Genomic DNA, 5,806 nt, shown 5'->3' with positions numbered 1-5,806 from the left:
ATCATCTCGTATTCTCACAAAAAGAAATTAATTAAATATTAATTAGTTACAGTTTATATTTTAAAACAATTTTTTGTATGATATGATAATATAATTATAAGTATGTAACTTGTGAAAAAGTAAAGTTACATTAGGAAGGAGATTAACTTATACTGATATATTATTGTGATGTTAAGTCCGATCCTTTATTTTAAAATAAATTCAGTTTGCATGTATTTACTGGAATTAAGTCTTTTGCTGAGAAAGAAATAACTTGTTTTGTGATAAGTTACAGCCAAACAAGGCAAAAAAATTACACCAGTCCTTACAAAATAATTATTTTCGTGTCAAGTCTTAATCCTTTTCAGGAAGTCCTTTTCATATTTCCTTATGATAATTGGTGATATACCTACACACTAATTGTGAGTTATCTTGATATTTTAGTTGTATTTATTTCAAGAATTTATCTATTAATTAATTAATAACATACACCATAATCTATCCAATGCTTGTTATTGTGATCTATGATTCATTATTACAAAAACCAGAACATACTGCAGATGCTGATATTTTCAGGAATTGTATCATCGACTGCAGTATAAACTGCAGTTAAAACAACCTTTCCTGTTCATTATAATTTAATTTAAATACCTAGTCACATTTCAGAGACGTTACGCAAGCTATTTTCCTTTTTGTTGTATTTATATTAAGGCATGTTCTACATTCAAAAGAGCGCTTTAAGTTACCAAAAGAAACAGTAACAATCTAGTTGGCCTTTGGTTCTTCAAAAAGCCCGGTGAAAAAAATATTTAATTTTAACACTATTTGACTATCTTAATTTTCAAAAACAGCTCTCATTCGTTTGAATTCATTCATAAGCATATTGTAAGTTACGTAAAACTATGCAGAAATGCCATAACATATATATGGTGTTGCGACAAATAACATTCAAATAAATGGAAATGTATCGTATGTTAAATGACAAGTAATATTCAGTTGCCTAATTTTTGAGAACGTTGTTCAAAACATAAAATTCTTAAAACTTTCTCAAAAGAAACTATCGTTTTGCGAAAGTATTATGTTATTATAAAAAGATTTCAACATAAACGACCATGTCCAGCTGGAGACTTTTAAAATATGCAAATGTTTGAAGGAAACAACACCGAAAAATAAAAGAAAGATTTGTGTCACTAAAAACAACTAATACATTTAAAGTATAAACCGTATTAATTTTCTTTTTCATCAATTACCACTCTTATTTTGTCTGCATGTAAACATAATAGGTACCTACCTGTTGCACAGTTCCAATAAACCTATAATTATTCATAAACTAAACTAAAAGTATAACAAAGTATCTATATTTAATTAAATCTGTAACAAGTTGTAATAAATGAAATCTTCCTGGTTGTGAACAATTGTCAATTTTGAATTACTTACGAGAAGCAATGCTCTAGCATGATTGATACAATCGGAATTGGTAAATTGTAACATATAATCTTTATGTACAATATGNGCATTTTATTGGCGTTTTAAAAAATCCGCCATTACAATATTATTTTCGCGAACCCCCTCTGCAAACACTGCGAACCCCCAGGGGTTCGCGAACCACCGGTTGGGAATCACTGATCTAGGCCTTTAGTTCGCATGGTGAGTAAAGAAACCTGATTAACGAACAAAAAAAATGTTCAAAAAGAAGGAACAAATGGTAATCTCAAGCCGGTCCTGGACTAGAATTGGCAACACAGGTATTAGTAATAACTAAGCAGCAAAATCGATTAAAATTGTAAACATACACTACTGGTTGTTCAACGGCTAATAAAGTAAATATCAAAAGTTTATTTACATAATAATGTTTTTAGGCGCCCATTATAATAAAAATTAATTAAATAACAGCTTTGTTCATTGCCGATAATTTGTAGCATTATATTTTAGTATGAGAATCCAGGGCAATTTAGGATACCTAACTTTATAAGCCTAACCTTTTCGTAAAATGATTTAACTGAACGTCACTATTTTAACTTTAGCTAGTTAAATATATTGCCTTTAGCCTTTTTAGCTCAGGATAGGAAAGAGTGGAGGTACGTGTCCAACCAATCTTAGGACTGACGACCTTATGATGATGATGAGCCTTTTACCAACTACGTAAGCTACTTAAAATTCTTACGCAATTATTTTGCCTTTTTTTTTAAATCACGCATTTCCCCATTTGGGCCCGTATAGTAGGTTTATTAATTTAATAATGCAAAAACTCTTATTCATAAATTTATTTGAAGAATGCAAAATAATAAGTAAAAAAGAATATAACACAAAAATTTATTTAGGCACATAATTCACATCGGTAGAAGAAGTCTCATCGACGTCGCTGTCGATACCTGCGGTGGGCCCATTTGTGACAGAAGCAACATGAAACCCATCCTTCAACGGAAATACTATAAAATTCTTCGCAGTATAAGCATATCGCATAGTCTTCGTCACTTGACGAATCTCTATATTTTTCCTTTCATGTTTTTTTTGTTAATTTGACACTAGCTTTTTGCTTAATATTATTCACTAGACTGCTTATTTTTCTTTTGACACTATTAGCTTTCGCACGTTTTTCTTTAGCCGATTTTTCGAATTTCATTTTATAAGGAGTAGATGTTAAAATTGCTGTTTTCCCTCGTTTTCGCTGAGGACGTTTTGCAACAATAAATACATAAGGAGCTAGCTGCAAATCTTACGGCGATGCAAGAGGAAAAATATTTGGCTTTTCTAGAATATCCTTATTTGGTGATTTTTTGTGACCTAAGATGCTCCGGGCATGCACGAACATTGCGGCAATGGCGAAGAATCATTGCTGATTTTTTTCATGCGCACATGTGGAAACGGAGGTGTTTCTACTATAATTCTATGAATCAGCTTTTTCTGGTGTTTGGTGAGTATTATCTCCTAAAGAGATACCCGTCGTAGACGCTGGTAAAAAGTTATTATCTTCAAACACATTTTGATTCGGAGGCCAAATTCCAGTTTTCTTGAAAGCACTCATACCAGTTTTCATTGTTGTTTGGTCAATCTGAAATTGAAAATTCTGAAATAGAGTAAAGGTAGAAGACGTTTTGGCTTAGAAAAGCTAAAAAAGGACAGACGAAATACTAAAGGCGACGGGAGAAGCAAATGACAGGGACATACAGACAAAATGGAACTGCATTAAAACGTGCCTAAAGTCTCTCTGGATAACAAATGATATTTTAGGATTAATAGAAAAAAGGCGGAAATACAAAAGCAGGGCAGACGAAGAAAGGCAAAAAAATATAATGCTATAAAGTGGGAAACAATTAGGAGGTGTAGGGCAGCTAAGGAATAGTGGATTGATAGGATGTGTAAAGAAGTAGAAGAAAAGTTTGAAGTAGGTAAAACCGATGAAGCTTATAATATAATTTCATAATAAGAAACGGGGCAGGGGTCATTCTGATAGAAAATGAGGAAGAAGCAGATAGGTGGAAAGAATATTTAGACAACCTATACGCAGGCCCTGAGTTAGGAGATATATAAGAGAAGGACGATAGTGTGGAGACAAATGAGTTAGGTTATCCGATAATGAGAGAAGAGTTCGATGTAGCATTAAAAAACTTAAAGAATAATAAGGCGCCAGGTGTAGATGGGATACAGGGGAAAATTCTAAAACATCTGGACAAGAGGTTAAAGATCGTATGTTTGAGCTAGTTAGTCACATTTACGTGACGGGGAAAGTTCCAGAGAATTATAAACGAAACGTGGTAGTAACCATACCCAAAAAGAGAGGCGCGGATAGAACAATTAGCTTAACTTCCCATGCGTCAAAAATCCTAACTAGAATTGTAAAAAGGGCGGAAGAACTATTAGGGCAAGATAAGTTTAGAAGAAATACAGGAACACGCGAGACCATTTTAGCTTTACGGATAACAATAGAGAGAAGAAAAGAAAACACATCGAAGACGCGATCAACATCATTAAAAACAGTACAACCGTAGTGACAGATATACAGAGGCAAAAGATTAGTATGCTTAGACTTGCAGATGATATAGCAGTATTAGCATCTAGCAAGGAGGAGCTAGAGATAGCTTTAAGTAAAATGAAGGCGATTTTGACAAAACAGTACTGTATGAAAATAAATAAAAGTAAAACAAAAATACTGGTGTGCAAGAAAAGTAGGGAAAGAGCGAATATAAAGATAGGAGACGAAAAATTAGAAGAAGTGGCCAATTTCAGATATCTGGGATGTCAGATAAGTCAGGAGGGAAGAAGTAGTTGGGATATAAAGCAAAGGATAGTGCAGAGTCGACTCGCCTTCAGTTAAGAGTCACTTCTATGCTCGCGAACGGTTAAATTAGAAATTCGAAAAAGTTTGTTAAAGGTGTATGTGGGCGCGACGGAAAAGAAAAGGTTAGAAGCGTTCGAAATGTGGTGTTACAGGCGAATAATGAGGATACCGTGGATAAAGAAGGTTAGAAATGAAGACGTATTAGAAAAAAAAAGGAGCAGAGGGCTCTATGGATGTCAATAAGAAATAGGCGAGATAGGTCACAGGCGCGAAGGTCTAGTCAGAGGCCTATTAGAGGGGGAAACAGGAGTTAAGAGGGGTAGAGGGAGACCTATATCAGATTATTGTTCGCAAATGGTTAAGGATGTGGGATGTTCTAGCTTTAGGGATGTGCGATGATTAGCGCAGGATATGGAAGAGTGGAAATACGTCTCCAACCAGTCTTAGGACTGACAACTTTATGATGATGATGATGATGCGTTAACATAAGGAGCGCCAAAAAGAGTCGATAGTTGCCAAACTATTTATTTTTTTTTCGGGGATTACTTCGTAGCCTACTCTTACTTCATTTTCGTAGTAGTTATTGAGAGGCTTCATAAATCTTGCTACCTTGCTAAGTCTTATCATTTTTTTGTATAACCAGAGGCTTGAGTATTACATAGACCAAACATAACCCGAGAAAGTAAAATAAATAAATTTAACCAACAAGGCAGGCAACAACATTACAATGTAATTACAAAAGATCTCCAATATTTATAGAAAACATTGAGAAAAATTTACCAAACAATTAACCAATTAGAACTAGCGAAGGCTTTTGATAATAATAAATACACATTTTCACTGCCGTATTGCATGCGTGTTACACATAATTTCAGCCTACAGGAGAAATTTTTTTTTTACATATACTATATTGCCTGTTTAATTTTAGTGAAGGAAATACATACTAGCAAATCGTTTTCCACAAGAAAATAAAAAGAAAACAATTATTTTTAATAATAATTAACTCTGCAGTAGTTTCAGGGAGTTATACATTCCTTGAACGTTATTAGTGAATATATAACTAATTGTTCTTAGGGTGCTGACGATTTTCTGACAAATCATTTTATACCTACAACCATATCCATATCAAGGGACAGATATTTTTTAATATTACACAGTATAAAAACTGAAACCGCACCAATTTTCCATCCATTACTACAAACTACCTCAGGTTAATGAGGGAAAATTTTTGTTGCTGTTTGACACCCCTTAGTGGTCAGAGCATTGGTGCGTAAAGCCAAAAGTCCTGAATTCGATTCCCGGCGGGGTTGTAACAACAGCAACAAAAATTTTCCCTCTTTAACCTGAGGTAGTTTACAGTGGATGGAAAATTGAAGATGAATTTTCACACTAATACTGTAACCACAGCTATTGGGATCCGTCAAATGGGAGGAGCCTAAAAACATGACGCCGATTAGGGAAAATTTATCGTAGTTCCTATAGTGTACCGTGCAATTTCCAAGTTTTTAACTTACGATAAAATGATAAGTATTGACACAATATGTGATT

The 5,806-nt window shown here is 33.8% G+C and overlaps 2 protein-coding genes across 4 annotated transcripts in view; one reads left to right on the top strand and one right to left on the bottom strand.

The window, feature by feature from the left end:
- LOC108741963 (cartilage oligomeric matrix protein) overlaps positions 1–5,806 on the top strand; it is an 84,494-nt gene that overhangs the window by 5,176 nt on the left and 73,512 nt on the right. The window lies entirely within an intron of this gene.
- Positions 1–5,806, bottom strand: part of LOC108741959 — a 55,009-nt gene that overhangs the window by 19,454 nt on the left and 29,749 nt on the right. The gene's annotated exons all lie outside the window — the stretch shown is intronic.

Source organism: Agrilus planipennis, unplaced genomic scaffold, assembly GCF_000699045.2.
Source record: "Agrilus planipennis isolate EAB-ADULT unplaced genomic scaffold, Apla_2.0 scaffold295, whole genome shotgun sequence".
NCBI lineage: Eukaryota > Metazoa > Arthropoda > Insecta > Coleoptera > Buprestidae > Agrilus > Agrilus planipennis.
Note: the sequence above shows the minus strand (reverse complement) of the source record. Positions and strands in the feature narration are given on the sequence as shown.